The following is a 17787-nucleotide window of genomic DNA, read 5'->3' as shown; positions in this document are numbered from 1 at the left end:
TTGTGTAAAAAAGTCCGAGATCTTTTGGCTAAAGTCATGTATCACAGCCTCACTACAGAATGGCCTGTGATTGGAAAGAACTTCATTAGGAAGTTTTTCAAAGGAAGCAGTGGGTATCTAGAGAGGTACTCCTCATCTGATGGCTTCATGCAGACCCTGAATCCTCTGCTCTGTGTGTGTGTGTGTGTGTGTGTGTGTGTGTTTCCTGTTGCATTGAATTCTTATTGTGAGAGATTTTATGTTTCACAAATATAAAAGTATTTTAGAATCCAGTATATATACCTAATAGAGAAATACAATACATAATTTAAAAGGCTATAGAGTATTCTGACATAAAAATGTGAAAAGTTCTATTAAAGAGTAAAGTCCTATTTATTTTGTCCATGTCTACTACTAAGGAAATAACTTTCCCCAAGATAAATGGTATTTTTTTTTTAAAATTATGTGGAACAGAAGTTTTCCAAAGGGAAAGAAAAATATCTCTTCAAAAATCTGAATATCTTTGTCTCAGTGAGTGCACTAGAAAAAAATATTTAAAATAAACTCATATCCATGATTTGTTGAAGGAAAAACCTGCCACATATTAAATTATGGTGGGAAACATGTTGCTTTCATCAAACCTTGGGTTTTATGTAACTTAAATTTAAGTACTTTTTTCTTAAAAAAAAAATTAGCCCTCGCCAGTTTGGCTCAGTGGATAGAACGTCGGCCTGCAGACCAAGGAGTCCCTGATTCAATTCAGGTCAAGGGCATGTACCTCTATTGCGGGCTTCTCTGCGACCTGGGTCCTGGTCAGGGCCTGTGCAGGAGGCAACCAATCAATTCATTTCTCTCACACTCTCTCACTGATATTTCTCTCTGCCTTTCCCTCTCTATTCCACTCTCTAAAAATGAATGGAAAAATATCCTGGGGTGAGGATTAAAAAAAAATTAAATGTTCAGGACCATGGTCCATAGGAATACATCTCTTGAACTCTACCACAATGTTATTACCACCAGTTGACCACATTCCTCACATCTGGGGACACCACAGTCCATTGATCGCTAACATGATGACACTTCACAGCAAGTCATTACCAAATGGGGCAAAGGTGTGTAGTGAGAAGGTCTCCATCCAGGGATCAGGACAGGCTGAGGAGATATATACCTTCCCAAATCTACATCTTATGAAGCCAGCTGTCAGGGCTTATTAATTGTGCAGCATTGGTCCAGTTGCCTATCATACTAGCAGTTCCTTCAGAGTTGCCCTCATTTGTAATATTAAAGTTCATGTAAGAGTTCTAACCTTTAGGCTTGTGTTAAAAGCCTTTGGGAGTGTATGCAACTTGCTTTAGTAATGTTCTATGTCAGTGGTCAGCAAACTGTTTAGTCAACAGGACCAAATATCAACAGTACAACGATTGAAATTTCTTTTGAGAGCCAAATTTTTTAAATTTAAACTTCTTCTAAGGCCACTTCTTTAAAATAAACTCCCCCAGGACATGGTATTTTGTGGAAGAGCCACACTCAAGGGGCCAAAGAACCACATGTGGCTCGTGAGCCACAGTTTGCCGACCACTGGTCTATGCAATCCACACATATAAAAAGCAAGTCATTTGAAATTTTATTGAAAATAATGTATAACAATTTATGCTCTTAATTTTACCTTTAGCTGTTTTTTTAAATATATTTTATTGATTTTTTACAGAGAGGAAGGGAGAGAAATAGAGAGTAAGAAACATCAATCAGCTGCCTCCTGCACATCTCCCACTGGGGATGTACCCGCAACCAAGGTACGTGCCCTTGACTGAAATCGAATCTGGGACCGTTCAGTCCTCAGGCTGATGCTCTATCCACTGAGACAAACCGGTTTTGGCTATCTTTAAATGTTTCTAACAAAATTACCATTTCTAACAGTTCATAGAATTAGTTTGTCAGAATGAGACTACACATAGATAATTAATTTCTAGAAGCTGATATTTTATGAAAGCTATTATAACTCTAATCTGTAACTGTTGGCTATTGTGAGGTAATGAAGCCAAAAAAACAAGATCAAATCTAGGCTTGGTAATCTTTTAATTTTTGGTCTTACTGAGAACATGACCTTCTATGTTTGGGTTCTCTCAGGAAACAAGCATCTGAGTGTAAGCAATCTACTAGGATGTTCTTCCTCCATGGGCAGCAAAGCAGTGCAGAGATGGGAGAATCTGAGCAAAGGTGAGATTTCAGAAGAAGACCTGGACTTCACAGGATTCTGTAGGGGCTCTGGAGAGTGTGTCCAGACTCAGTCCAAGTACTAGGTGTTTCTACTTCCACACTAGGCATTGGCCTTGAGCTGCTGCTGGTGGTGGTGATTGAGGGGATTTCTGACTCTTTACCAGTTGGGCAGTGAACCACGTGGCCAAACCAGTCTCTGAAGGTGGCTGATGTGAGCCTTTAGTGGGCAGTTCACAGAAGTGGGGAAAAGCACAGCACTGGTGAAGGACAGATATTACGTTCCCTGCAGAGGGGTTGGGTGAGCACAAACTCTGCCTGCTGTGCTGACTTTGGCAAAATTACGCTCTCAGAAGACCATATTCCTAACCTGTAAGAAAAAAAAATGTGTATGTGTAGGTGGGGTTACATAAAAAGACAATGCTATTGGGAGGATTAAATAACATACTATCTGAAAGTGCCTGCCACAGTATTTCAAATACATGAACCAATTAACAGCTCTTACTTTACTCTTCAGGCTTTTTAAAGTAAATTGTTTTTCATTTTCTTTTTTTTAATATATATTTTTATTGATTTCAGAGAGGAAGGGAGAAGGAGAGAGAAATTGAATCATCAATGATGAGAGAGAATCATTGATTGGCTGCCTCCTGCATGATCCACACTGGGAATCTAGCCAGCAACCCAGGCATGTGCCCTGACCATGAATTGAACCATGACCTCCTGGTTCATAGGATGATGCTCAACCGCTGAGCCACACTGGCTGGGCAATAAACTGCTTTTCTATATCATTCCCAGCTTAGAAATATTCACTATTCCTTGTTTCCCATAGAAAGCACCTTATTTTGGCATTAGAGCTTATTTACCAAAGTAAATCAAACACTTTTACCAGCTACACCTTAGATCAAAACTATTTAACTTGAAGTTGTTGGAACCCACAAAGTCCACCATGAACCCCTCTGAAATAGTGTGGGCAATATAGATTGCATCTTTTTCTAGAAAAAGGGGCACATCACTTGGAGAGAGAAGACGGTGTTGAGCCCAAGTTCCATGTCGTTCATTTGTACTGAATGATCTTTAAATCATTCGCAAGTCAGTTTTGTCATCAGGTAAATGGAGATTTTGGCCATGAGACCTCATGAGTTGTGAGGATTAAGTGAGTTAGTAAAAAGCACTTATATGAAAAATAATGCTTGGAACATTGAAATTACGTGTGTTACTGTTTATATCACTACTAGTACTGTTAGCAGGGTTACTATTATCATGATCATATCATTATAGGCTTAAAGGGGTCTGTGTTCTAAAAAATGTTTGAGAACCGCTGCTGCTGAGTAACAGCAATGCTGGCTTACAGTCTTGCTCTCTGAGAGCCCATATACATATTTCCACATCTGTGCCTTTGCTCGTGTGCTAACTTCCTCTGAAGTGTCCTCTCCTAACACACTTGGTCCAATCCTTCATCTGCCCACCTGTTATTGATGTTTCTATCTCTCTCCCTCTCCCTTCCTCTGAAATCAATAAAAACATATTTTTAAAAAATTTAAGCACGGTAGAAGGCTAGTCCTTGCTTATATGACCTGATGTTCAGCAGCAGCCTCATAGAATCAGTAAATCCTAAGCATAGGACACTCAAATACTCTGTGTTCAATGCATCACTTTAATGTATAATAGCTTATCCCTCTTGCCAAAGTAAAAAACAAACAAAGAACTAGTTAGTCCCTTAAAAAGACACATGGATGTTATGGGTGCCTCACAGAATGCCTGGCACATAGTAGGCGCTCAATAGTTACTGAGTAGATAAAATAACTAGTAGTAAGGTTTTACTTAAGTTACCGTTTGGAGTATCAATATTGATGAATCCTAGGGCATCTTTACTTATTAAAATATATTATGTAAAGGAGGAAAAATACTATTCCTATCACAGTCAGGGAGAAGTTGAAGTGTTAAAACAGAACCAGAAGAAAGAGCTAGATTTTTCCACACGCTGCCATGTTTGAAGTAGCAAAGTGTCACTAACTATAGCAAGCTATTGCATGACACTAAAATAACTGTTGCTGTGGGGCTGCTTAATGATACCTCGTTAGTGATAGAAGATAATGACATGATAAGGGCAAGATTCATTGACCTTTCAAAGGCTTTTGATTTACTAAATGACACTGTTGGATAAGCTAATTAAATTTGGCTTTTCTCCTGCAGTGATGGCTAGGTTCTGATCTCATTTGATTAGTAAGAAAAATCAGGCAGTGTTTTAAGGCTATCAGCCTGATTTATTACTATTCCTAACTGATGGTGCCTTAGGGCTCAATAACCAATTGACTTTATTTATTTTTAAATGATCTTTCTGATGCTAGAGATAAGCCAAGAATTCACTTATAGAGCAATGATAATACCCCTTCAAATAATGTTTCCCTTATAGTGTCCCAGATCTTAATATATTTTTCCATCAGAGTTACTACATTTGCCAACAAGGAAGATTTTGAACAATAAACTTACTGATGGTGAAAACATTATGTGGTGACAAACTCCCCTGACGCAGATAGAAGCAAACACATCTGAATCTAAGAAAAGCAGAAAGACAAAGGGTTTGGTATAATTTAGTTAGTCATCAAGTCTACCTAATTATCAGTTTCCAGGTAATTGGCTGCAGGTCCATGCAGCTCTATTTCAATGATAAGAGCTTGGTATTTTTCTCAATAAAATACCGGTTTGGTCTCCTACACCAAGTCCTACATTGAACTACAGACTAATCTATAATGGGGAAAAAATAACTACATTTATTTTCTAGACTGAGGCATATATTTAAAATTTTTGACACCTACAAAAGCTCAGAATTATATTCTTCATTTAATTTGAATTACATTCTTCAATGACTATGGTTAAATGCAAAGGATGTAAACCAACCTTGTTTTTAACTAAAATAAAGTTAGTTTTTAGAACTTGAAAGTTTAGATTTATTTCTCTTAGACGTTCAAAGACACACTTGTAAATAGTCATTCAAAATGTGGAGCTGCACTCTAAGGGTGAAATAAGTCATATTTCATAGCTAGACTTTTTAGGAGAATGATAAATTGGGCTTCTGACCTCTCTATTGTATAATAGAGAACAACACAGAGTTACAATCCTATTAACAACATACACCTACCATCTGCCCCCACAGCCATTTTGCTCCTAGGCATTTAACCAAGAGAAATGAAAGCGTATTTTCATAGGCAAGTATTCATAGGAGATTTATTTGTAATAGCCAAAAACTGAAAGCTACTTAAATGTCCATGAATGGTTACAAAAAATGGTGGCACATATATACTATGCTACACGATTCAGCAATAAAAAGGCCAGTTATGTATACATGCAATGATATTGACGAATCTCAAATGAATTAAAATGAATGAAAGAAGTAGATAATAAAAGAATACACATGGTATTATTTCTTTTGTATGAAGTTCCTAAAATTCCAAACTCATATAATGACAAAAAACAGATCAGTGTTTACCGGAGGCTTGGGTGGGAGGGGGCCAGTGGGGGATTGGGATATATGGTAGTCATTGTTCTCTAGGCCAATGATTTTCAACTGGTGTGCCACAGCAGGCACTCTGACATGTAGTAAACATTTTTTAAACATGCAGAAAATGATTTGCTCAGTGGATAAAGCGCCGGCCTGCGGACTGAGAGGTCCCAGGTTCAATTCCAGTTAAGGGCATGTACCTTGGTTGCGGGCACATCCCCAGTAGGGTGTGTGCAGGAAGTGGCTGATCGATGTTTCTCTCTCATTGATGTTTCTAGCTCTCTACCTCTCTCCCTTCCTCTCTGTAAAAAATCAATAAATTATATTAAAAAAAATTTTTTAAACATGCAATACCTGATTATTTAGTCAGGGGCCTACCTCATTTGCCTTAGATTATCAAATTTAAAAAAATGATGACAATAGCCAATACAATAGTGGCCCAGTGAGAATAAATTAAATGATACCTATTATTTTTGTCAGATCAGCAAAAAATATATATATATTTTTGGTGAACTGCAGAATTTTAAGTAGTTTATGTGTGCCATGATAGGAAAAAGGGAAACCACTGCTCAAGAGAAAATGAACTAACAGGATGTATAGAGATAAAGATAGAGATAGATTTATTTTAAGGAATTGTCTCACATGATTGTGGAGATTCAAGTGTAAAATCTGGAGGGAAGAGCCATCTGCTGGCAGTATTGTTATCACTAAAAGGGTATTAGACTTTTCTCTTAAGGCCGTCAACTGACTGGATGAAGCCCATCCACATTATAGTGGGCAATCTGCTTTACTCAACATCTACTGATTTAAATATCACTCATCCAATAAAACACCTTCACAGAAATATCCAGAATAATAGCCGTAACTGGTTTGGCTCAGTGGATAGAGCATCAGTCTGCAGACTGAAAGGTCCCAGGTTCGATTCGGGCCAAGGGCATGTACCTTGGTTGTGGGCACATCCCCAGTAGGAGGTGTGCAGGAGGCAGCTGATCAATGATTCTCTCTCTTTGATGTTTCTAACTCTCTATCCCTCTCCCTTCCTCTCTGTAAAAATAAAATAAAATAAAAAAAAATCAATAAAATATATTTTAAAAAAAGAAATATCCAGAATAATATTTGACCAAATATCAGGGCACCAGGGCCCAGACAGCTTGATACATAGTATTAATCATCATAAGAAGTGACAGGAGGGAAGATTACAAAAGGGAAAGCAGGAAATTGGAGGTTATGAATACGCCGATTCTCCTAATTGTAGTGATGGCGTCATGACTGTGTACATAGTGAAAGTTTACCAGTCTTTACGCTTTACACATGGACAGTTGATAGTATGTTGATAAAATTTCAATAAAGTTGTTAAAAAAATAAAACAGACTCAATCTTAAAAAGATAACAGCTGAGTTGGCTGTTCTGAGCTCGGGAGGGAGAGGCCTCCACAGGCCTCACCCATGTGCCCTAAGTGACTTCTTTTAAAAATGTCCACAAACACTGAAATGGAATTTTTCACATGAGAATAAACTATGCACAATAATAATTGTCTATAGGTGTGTGTGTGTTTTTTAATTGCATACTGAGAAAAATGAGATAAACAGTATGTTTGACACTCATCTGGTAGCATTGAAGACTGCAGATTTCTAGTATAACTATTTTCTTTAGCTAAAGTAGGTTTTAAAAAGAGCCCATTCTATGGTGTGTGGTTTTCCGATGCTGTGAAATAGATGAGGGGATGTCATATTTTTGTACAAAATTCATGTTGACAGGGGCATTGCATACCAATGGATGGTGACTTCTGGCAAGATAATTAACTCCTAAATGGGGTGCATCGTTTGTCTTTTTCTTTCTCTCCCAACCTGCTCCCACCCCCAACTGGTAATTGGTAGATAATTATTTTAGTAGCGAAACAAACCTTTAAATTATACACTCTTTCTTGTGGAAAAATATGAATTAAATTTATTTCATGGTTGTAAATGCTAATGAGAATCTGAGAGATGTGTTAAATGAAAGTCTAAATGGTCAGTTAATATTATTTAGGCCCACTAGGCTCAAGGCCTTCAAAAATAATAATGAGTCATTCTTAATAGTAAAGGAAAGCTTTACAATAATAACTAGGTTGAACTTTTAACAAATGTTATTTTCTGGTCTTATACTTCAGCATTTGAAGTTGTTATGACTCCCTGATCTGTAGGATAGGTGAAGGTTGTCTCTTTCATTGATCTTCAACTTATATAATTGATTCACTGAGTTGACCTGGGTGAAAATGCCTCTCAGAATTTGCCTGGCTCAGCAGAATTAAATGGGGAGCTTTTCAGAAGTCATGCAGACTCAGAATCCTCCCCAATACAGTGTCTCAGGAAGCACTGACAATTAATTGTATGATTACAAGGGAACTGAAACAAGTTTATTATCATCAGTGCAAATGGCTACTACCAATGTTGAAAGTTCAACTCTGAAAACATCCTATGTAATAAAAGGATAATATGCAAATAGACCAATAGCAAAATAACAGAATAACCAATCAAAGTGTAATATGCTAACGCTGCTCAACTGCTCGCTATGATGCTATGATGTGCACTGACCAACACGGGGAAGACAGTTAACTGGTTAACCAGTCGCTATGACATGCACTGACCACCAGGGGGCAGATGCTCCAACCAGTAGGTTAGCTTGCTGCTGGGGTCCAGCCTATCAGGACTGAGCGAGATGGGCCAGACTGCCTTGGAGCCCTCCCAGTGGAGTCCCTCAGCCTGGCCTGTGCCCTCTCACAATCCAGGGCCCTATGAGGGATGTTAGAGAGCTGGTTTCAGCCACTCTCCTTGGGAAGGTGCCTTCTGTGGCAACATAAGCCTCTTGTGAATCGTATTGATTGGGTGAGACTGATTGGGTGGGACTGATTGGGTGTGAGCCCGTGGCAGTGGGGCTGGAAAGAGCAGGACTGGCAGGTAGGAGCTGCAGGTGGCATTATACTGCTGGTTTCAGCCCTATCCCTGCAGGCCACCTAGAGAGACCCCCCCCCCCCCCCGTGCATGATTTTGTGCACCAGGCCTCCAGTATATCACATATAAAAAATCCAGAATAATCCAGAAAAATCCAGAAAAATCCAGAATAACTTAAAAAATATAATTATACCCCAATACTTCTTATACATCTGCCAACCACACTCCTTTCTTAGCCTACATGTATAGAAAGAATCGCCTCTACCCAGAAAGCTGAAGTTGTGGGAGAACATTCTCCTTTTACTGAGTGATAAACAAGTTTAGTTAGCTTGTGCTTTCACTCAGGGTGTCTAGTTCCAGGAGACACTGCACTAGGCTGTGGTTCCTCATTAGTATTCTCCCTGGGATGGTAGAGACACTCTCATCAATATCCCAAAGGGGATAGTCACTTATGAATCAATTTATGATAGTCACATAAATACCTTTGTAGTTGTTGTATAATTTACATTTTTTTTGTAAGACTCCTGTAAAAAATTAAGGAGTGGCCAACATTATTACTCCCATTTTATGTGCAAGGGAGCAGAGCCAACGACTTGGCGACATTGAAGCTGGTTTAGGCAGAGGGAGAGCAATGCCTTGTCTTTTATTGTTGCAAATTAGTTTATTTCTCCTGGGAAGGGGGTGGACTCTGCCGTCCACCACTTTCTAGTTTCTTATTACATAAGGAAACCAATGCTTTTCTCATAAATATTTGTCTTCCCTCCTCTAACATGATAAGAGGACTGAGAGAAATGGAATCCAGGCACTTTTTTTTTCTTGATGTAAACCATGTATCAAACATTATTTCTCCAGCAATGCTAATAACCTCAGTAGGGCTTGGACTACCTTTTAAATACAGGCCTAAGTATTCTGTGACTTCAAAGGAAAGATACAGTAATTGGGGCGAGGGGGGGGGGTTGCTTTATGTTCATTTATTTTTGCATCACTAGAGGACAAAGGGTACTTGCTAGAATGCTTGTCTGATTTCCCCAAATTAAACCTGTGTTTTTGAGCAAGCTTTTCCACTTTCACCCTGTATGTGTCTCTTGTGATCACTTCATATCCAGACAGGAGAAAACAACTGCAGTAATTGCCGACTTAATTGGCAAGCATGGATCTCCAGGCTGCACTTACATGTCTTGTCATGTCAGGTTGCTAGACAATCCTCAGCCGCTCCAGAATCACGTTATTCCCAAGACAGGCACTTGTGCATGCCTTTCATTTTCCAATCTCTGTTAAACCTCATACTCGACTCCTGCTGATTTTAACCACCTAGATTGGGGGGGGGAGGTGAGGGTAGACAGACACCTGCAGCCACTTAGCCAGTCACAAGGAGGCTTCTGCGTGTGTGTGTGTGTGTGTGTGTGTGTGTGTGTGTGTGTGTGTTTGCAAATTCTATTTACGAAATGTACCCGCTGGTGGGTCTGAGCTAGCAAAGGGTGAGGTGTCCCTCAGGGGTCTGTCTTCACAGTACGCAGGCCCCAGGGTTGTTATGGCAGAGGAATGCAGGCTTAGGATTTTTCAGCAGGCTGAGGATGAAATTGCTTATTGAAACTGGAAATAAAAACAATGAAACGACAAGATCACAGAAATCTAAGGATTTTAGAGTTGAAAGGGACCATAGAGAACATTTAACTTAATCCTCTCTTTTGGGATAAAATTTGGGTCTAAGTCCAGAAGAGGTTAAAAGATTTTAAGGAGGATAATTTTGTATTTCTCTTTACTTTCTTCCTCAAGGGCTTTCAATATTTTTTGTTTGTTTTGTCTGTTCTTTGAGAGGCAACTCGTAATTATACTTGATATTGGGGTGGGAGAGGCAGATAAACTGAAGTTAATTTGCATTTTTATTTTGGGATTTTACATCTGAATAAATTATGTCTGAGGAATTCACAGTGTTATTGAATGAATCTGCAACCCTAATACAGTCCTAATGATAGAATGTAAACTTATTGGAAGTGGTCCAGATTTCTGATTTTGATCACTGTCCATATTTAAGTCCAACCTTCTCTCTTTCTATTCCCCTACACCCCAACATAACATAAACTATGAGGGATCAAAGTTGATTGTCTTCCTAAACCCTCTGAAATAACGATACACTTGCTCACTTAAAAATCAGATAATTATATATCCTCATCTAAAGCAGGCCTCATTATCAATACAAAAGGTGAAAATATCAATAAAATTTTAAAAATCTTGGGGCTTTTCCTGCTTCCACTCTTGGTTCAGCATCTATTTATACATTATTTGCCATACTTTTGGAGTCATAGAGCTTTTGGACATGATCCCTCAACCAGAAAAATAACATACACACTTGTACAGAATTCTGTTTACAACTTCTAGGAAATATAAATATATTAGGTTAAGAACCACTATTTGAAATCCAATCCATATTTTTGGAGTTAGTTAATGGCTGAACTTGTGCTGAGAGTCAAGCTGTACCAATGGTAAGTCAACTGATGTTAAGAAGGATTTTTAGCTAGGACTGAGGACAGAACCCAGTTTAAAGCCATTAGCCAGACCACAAATATTTGTAATAAATGAGACTTCTTGCAAATGGACATAGTGGAGACTCATCAATGAAGAATTTTGATAAATTTAAGGATAATAACCTTTGTAGTAAATACACATAAAAATAAATACAAATGAGATGAAAAGTCAATGAAATGTTTTAATAAATGTTATTATTTCCATAATACCCAAAATATGGGGTGCAGATGTGGTTAGCATAAAAAAAAGTTTTCTAAAACAACTTTTCATCGAAGGTGAGCCAAAGGTCACAATAATGTAATTCATGTAGAATGTATATATTTCAAGAAGAGCAGAATTATGTGATGAAGTTGCAATGCACACAGAGTTAAGGAAAATAAACATAGTGCACTGGACCTTGAAGATTCTTAAGTTTACACTTTGCTGGAATTCCAGAAACCGTTTAGAGGTAAGATCTTGAAGAAGAGAATCTTCTAGTTTGATGAATTTTAGGAATTGTAGAAAATGGAGAGAAGTCACATGTTATTGAAAGACACATATCCTTTAGTACTTATACAACACAAAGATGAACTGCAAGTTATCAATTTAAAGAGCCTTAACGTAATGCAATTATTTATTGAATATTTACTATTTGGGGGACTGCATGGGGTAAAACAAGATAGGCAGGGAGGACAGCGACCCCAGTAAAGTCTAAATTATGATTTCTATAATCAAAGATATTATTGAGAAAAAATAGTATACATAAAACTGTTAACACTAGGCAAGATTTGAGTATTGGCACAAGAAACGATTTTAAAAATAGAGCAAGAAATATGAAGGAAGAAAGAGATCAATGAAAACATATTTTGTAGAGGATGTTCTGGAAGAGCTGAGAATTAAGTGGATTTGGGGTTTGGAGAGTATTTGGAGAAGGGGGAGAGTCTGGAAAAAAGGGCCTGTTGTCTTTAGTTACCTCATGCTGCAGGAAAACAGGCCCCTGCACTTGAACTTGAAGGTGGAAGAAAGTGTTCTAATCTGTTACCATTCTCTGAGCAGCAGCACTAAGGAACAGAGGGACAGCATAGCCCTTCTGAGATGATAACCTTAAATGGAGAGTAGCCTGCCACCCCATCCCTACCCCCCACATCCCTTTTCAAGGCTGCATGGAATGGAACATTGCAAACCCAGGGTGTGCCTGGCATTTTGTAACAGGTGTGACCAATTAAGTCAGTGAAAATATTAGCCAACAGGGCTGTTGGGTGTCATGTAGACAAAACAACAGAGTGGAGTGGCCAAATCTGTCATTTGTATCAAGCTATTATTTTGAAGACATGTAATTACGGATCTCACTTCTTATTGCAGGCTTTGCCGATATCTATTTTAATGAGAGTAGGTAGTAAGGTGTTCTGGGGGCGGAGGGAGAGATAATGCTTTCCTCAAGGGAAAAGGATTGCCTTCTCCAGCGGAAATTACTGCATGGTAATTTCCAAGCGAGGGGACGCGAAGAAAGAAAAGGTTATTTATTTCGAGGAGGTGGGGAGAGGAGATTTATAAGGTGAGTGTTTTATAAGATGTATCCCAGAGTACACTCTGGATTTACCTAAACAAAGTCGAACAGATAAATGCCCTTGGTTAGTGAAATGATTTATCTCAATTCTTTCAAGTGTGAAATGCCTTGTTATTTACATGTTCCAGACTTGCAAAAACTGTGTGTTGTTGGTTTGGATTCTCCAGGGCATAAGATCCCTGTCACCATTGACTTCAGAGCAGAGTTTTATGTTTGCTTGCTTTTGTTTTTACTTTTTTACTTTTTAAAAATCTATTCACTTTTTAGTAAATGTAGTAAACACTTCTTTAATGTCATTTAAAACTCATATGTGTATAATCTCAACCAAAAAAAATAATCAATGATAATATTGAGTATGCCTTTCTAACTACCCAATCACTGGAGAATTCAAAATGCCCTATTGGTCAATTGAGCCCTCCATGCCCCAATTTATCAGTCTTTGAAAGTTGGAGAGATTTTAATGGCCACAACCTTGGGGATATATTTTTATTCTCTATTTTTTTGTGCCCTTTCTCTTAGCAGGGCACTTTCAGATATATCTTCTTAAGTTACAAATACCACTTAGATATGGGAATGAGCAAATAAAAATGAAGTAACATAAATAGGCACTTATGTACTCAAATATAAATAGCTAACTGAAACCATATCCATTTTTGTTGTTTTTTCCCCCCACTTCAAGAATTGGTTATAGAAGTCTGTGCATGGGAGTCTAAACTCTGTTGATAATGTGAATTCAGACACATCTATGTAAGCATGAAGGGCCAGAATCTACTTGTCTTACCAGAAGCTTCTCTCCAAAGTGAAGAGGAGGCTGATGAGTGGGGCCCAAGGGTTATGGGTTGTAGTTAGAGTGAAGGAAAGAAGTAGAGAGGGCCCTGGCATTGTGGCTCCTTGGTTGGGAATTGTCCCATGAATCAAAAGGTTGCTGGTTGATTCTCTGTCAGGGCAAATGCCTGGGTTGCTGGTTTGATCCCCAGTAAGGGGTATGCAGGAGGAAGCCCATTAATGTTCTGCTCTCACATTGATGTTTCTCTTTCTCTCTTCCTCTCCCTCCTTCTCTCACCAAAAATCAGTATTTTTATTTTAAGAGATAAATGATTTTGAAAACCTATGTGTCATCAGATTGAGTTCCCATCTAGGACCTTAGGACCCACACCAACATCATTGGGTGAGAAAAGTATTTTAGAGAGTGAGTAAAGAAAAAAGATGTGCATGTGTAAAACTTCTGAAAGATACCACAGCACAGAGAAGCACTGCCTTTTGCCCTGTGGACAGAATGCAGCAGAACAGAAAGATAGTATCTACACCGTCACAATCCCCACCACTCATAAGGAGTTGGCTACACACGGGGGCACAAAGGAGAGCATGGAGGGTAGTATAGTCAGCACCAGCAGCAGAAGGCTGAACGTGCAGTCTGTTTCTGGAATTTGGCCCCAGAAATGAGGCTGCCACCAAAGACCCAGGTGATTTTCATGGGGAGGAGAAATCCCACCATGGTGGCTGGGGGCACCTCATGTGACACCACAGTAAACCTCAAATCTCTGTAAATTTCAAGAGGGAAATTGACAATCTACTAATTCTCTACTGGGGGACTGAGCCAAAGATCCTGTTATTGTTACCACAGGAAAACCTGGGACACTCACCAGGATTCTTGGCAGGGGTCGGGGAGAGGATGTTTCTCATGTCTCTAATTCCCACTGTATAAGAAACCATTTTGTTTTGTTCAGATCTGCTAGGCATAAGAGCCCCCCGCCCCCCCGCCCCTCAAGGTTTGAATTCTCTAGCCACCTGGCTTTGGTCAAGTTATTTCAGCTTTCGAACCCCAGTTTTTTCATCCACAGAGATGCATAAAGTCACTATCTCACCAGTTGCTTTTGGATTAAATGAGATGTACGCAAGGTACTTTCATAACCAAATTGGTGGAGCTGGCGGGTCCTTTTCTACATGTTGCACTGACTGCCAAGTTGGACCCCTTGGGCTGACCAGCATCTCTGTGCCGATGACTCCCATGTTGACATCTCTGGGTCCAAACTCCATCCTGAGGTCTAGGCTTGTATACCCAGCTGTCTACACAGTCATTTGAGAAATGGCAGCATCAGAGAAGAGTTGGGATTAACTGAGCCCTCCCCCAACTAATGCCATTGGCTGCTGCAGAAGTTACTCTCTTTTGCCTCAGGTTCCTGCTTATTAATTGGGTTTATCACAATACCTACCTCTGCTGCGTTAAGAAGATTAAATGAGTTGATATATGTAAAATGCTTAAAACATGTGTGGTCCATGGTAAGTACAGTAATTCCTCCCTTAACATTGTCGAGAGGTGCAGTGAATTTAAGTAAAATTAGGTATAACGAACTCAGTGTTATGATAGGCTAATTTAGGGGTGTCGAACTCAATCAGAGAAGGGGCCAAAATCTAAAATCCAGCCTAAATCGCAGGCCGAATGGTTTACTGAACAGTCATAAACTGACAATGTCATAAACTGACAGCGGAGTGCAGTGATGACAGCGCGGTGTCGGCCACATTGCAAGGCCTGGTGGGCTGGATTTGGCCCTCGGGCCTTGTGTTTGACACATGTGGGCTAATTGATAGAAACAATAGTTAAGCTCTTAAGCCATCTCATCCAATATAATGAAATGATATTGGATAAAAAGATGTTATTCAAGGATCTGTTGTACTTAGTATACTTTGGATCTTATTATCACCACTGAATTTCTAAGAGGCATCTTATCTTTCAAACATTGAAACAGCTCTGGACATCCTGTCATGTCCAAGGTCACTCATTCCAATAGTCATTCAATGAGTATTTATAGAGCACTGCCTGATACCACTCTGGGAATATGGATTTCTATTCTCATAAAGCTGATATTCTAGAGCAGAGGCACACAGCAAACAAGTAACAAAATCTGGGTCTGCCCCATTTTCATCTGTAGCCCCATCAGCTAGGATCTGCCATGTGGCTAAATCTCCCACCTCATTTCACACACATTGCTTTTTCTCACACTGCAGCCACACTGTTCTCTGAAAAGAGCATGCAGAGAATAATATAATCAGAGCTGTGCTGGAGAATTATAATGAAAATTCAGAAACTCATACAAACTTCTGATTTTAATTTTAGGGTCACTGAGAACGGTCTCTCTATGGTCCTTGTTTTTTTTTTTTTTTTTTTTTTTTTTTTTCCTGTTCTCTAATGATTTTGTTTTCTCTAGGCTTCCTTTCCTGGTATCTTTATAACACTCTCACCCCCTGCCTCGTACTTAATAAATTAAACAGTTCCCTTTCAATTAAAAGAGAATAGTGTTTCAAATGCTCATGAGACAATAGATTGCTAAAAAGTTTTGCATGAATATTTAGCCATATGAGTTATGATAATTAAAACTACTTGTACATATGAATCCATAATAAGAGATGTGAAAATTTACACATGAGGATAGATGTTCATCAGTGTTGCTTCCATTAGCAAAAAATATGAAAAACAACTAACTATATAACAATAAGATTAAATAATTTAACGTGCATGTACAATGTGTATATAATGACAAAAAAGATATTGTATTAGGCAAAAGAAAAGGGTTTTAAGACTGAGTGCATTGTATAGTTCCATTAAAAATATTTATCTACCCCTAGAGGCAGGCTGGCAGGATACACTCCAAAATGTAAAACACATGGTTTAACCTATGAAGCTGGGATAGTTTTCTTATTTATATATTCTAAATTAATAAGTATGCATCAGGTTTTTAATGAGAGAATAATGAAGTAAAATCATAAATGAAAGGAATAAAAGCAAAAATGTAAATAATCAGTGGTGTGGCTGAGAGGACACAAGAGAGGAGAGGTTCTAGGTCATTTGATTGAAAATTATATTTTAGGTGTAGGGAAGAAATGTTCCCATTGTATTCTGCATTTAAACCCATCACAGGACTTACATCTATGCATTATATATATATATATATATATATATATATATATAGTCATTTATTAAGGTATTACATATGTCTCCTTTTCCCCTCATTGTCCCCCCCAGCACATGTCATCACACACACCCCTCCCCGGTGAGGGTGTCCATTGGTTATGCTTATATGTATGCATACAAGTCCTTTGGTTGATCTCTCCTGCCTCCCCCCACCCTTCCCTGCCTTCCCTCTGAGGTTTGATGGTCTGTACAATGTTTCTCTGTCTCTGGATCTATTTTTTAATATCTATTTTTGTCCATCAGTTTATGTTGTTTATTATATTCCCCAAATGAGTGAGATCATGTGATATTTATCTTTCTCCAATTGGCTTAGTTCACTTAGCATAAGGCACTCCCAGGTCATCCATGCTGTTGTGAATGATAGGAGTTCCTTCTTTTTTGCAGCAGCATAGTTTTCCGTTGAGTAGATGTATCACAGTTTTTTAATCCATCTGCTTATGGGCACTTAAGGCTGTTTCCCAATCTTAACTGTTGTAAATCATGCTTCCATGAACATAGGGATGCATCTATCCTTTCTGATTGGTATTTCTGGTTTCTTGGGATATATTCCTAGAAGTGGGATCACTGGTCAAATGAAAGTTCCATTTTTAATTTTTTGAGGAAATTTCATACTGTCTTCCAAAGTGGCTGCACAAGTCTGCATTCCCACCAGCAGTGCATGAGGGTTCCTTTTTCTCTACATCCTCGCCAGCACTTGTCATTTGTTGATTTGTTGATGATAGCCATTCTGACAGTTGTGATATGGTACCTCATTGTCATTTCGATTTGCATCTCTTGGATGATTAGTGACTTTGAACATGTTTTCATATATCTCTTGTCCTTCTGTATGTCCTCTTTCAAAAAGTGTCCATTTTAGGTCATTTGCCCATTTTTTGATTGGATTGCTCATCTTTCTTTTGTTAAGTTTTATGAGTTCCCTATAAATTTTGGAGATTAAACCCTTTTCAGAGATAACATCGGCAAATATATTCTCCCTTGCAGTGGGTTTTCTTGGTGTTTTGTTGATGGTTTCTTTTACTATGCAGAAGAGTTTTATTTTAATGTAGTCCCATTTGTTTATTTTCTCCTTAGTTTTCATTGCCCTAGAAGATATATTGGTGAAGATATTGCTTCAGCATATGTA

The sequence above is a fragment of the Pipistrellus hanaki genome (assembly GCF_964339955.1).
Source record: "Pipistrellus hanaki genome assembly, chromosome: 3".
Taxonomy (NCBI): Eukaryota; Metazoa; Chordata; class Mammalia; order Chiroptera; family Vespertilionidae; genus Pipistrellus; species Pipistrellus hanaki.
This window is presented reverse-complemented; position numbering follows the sequence as displayed.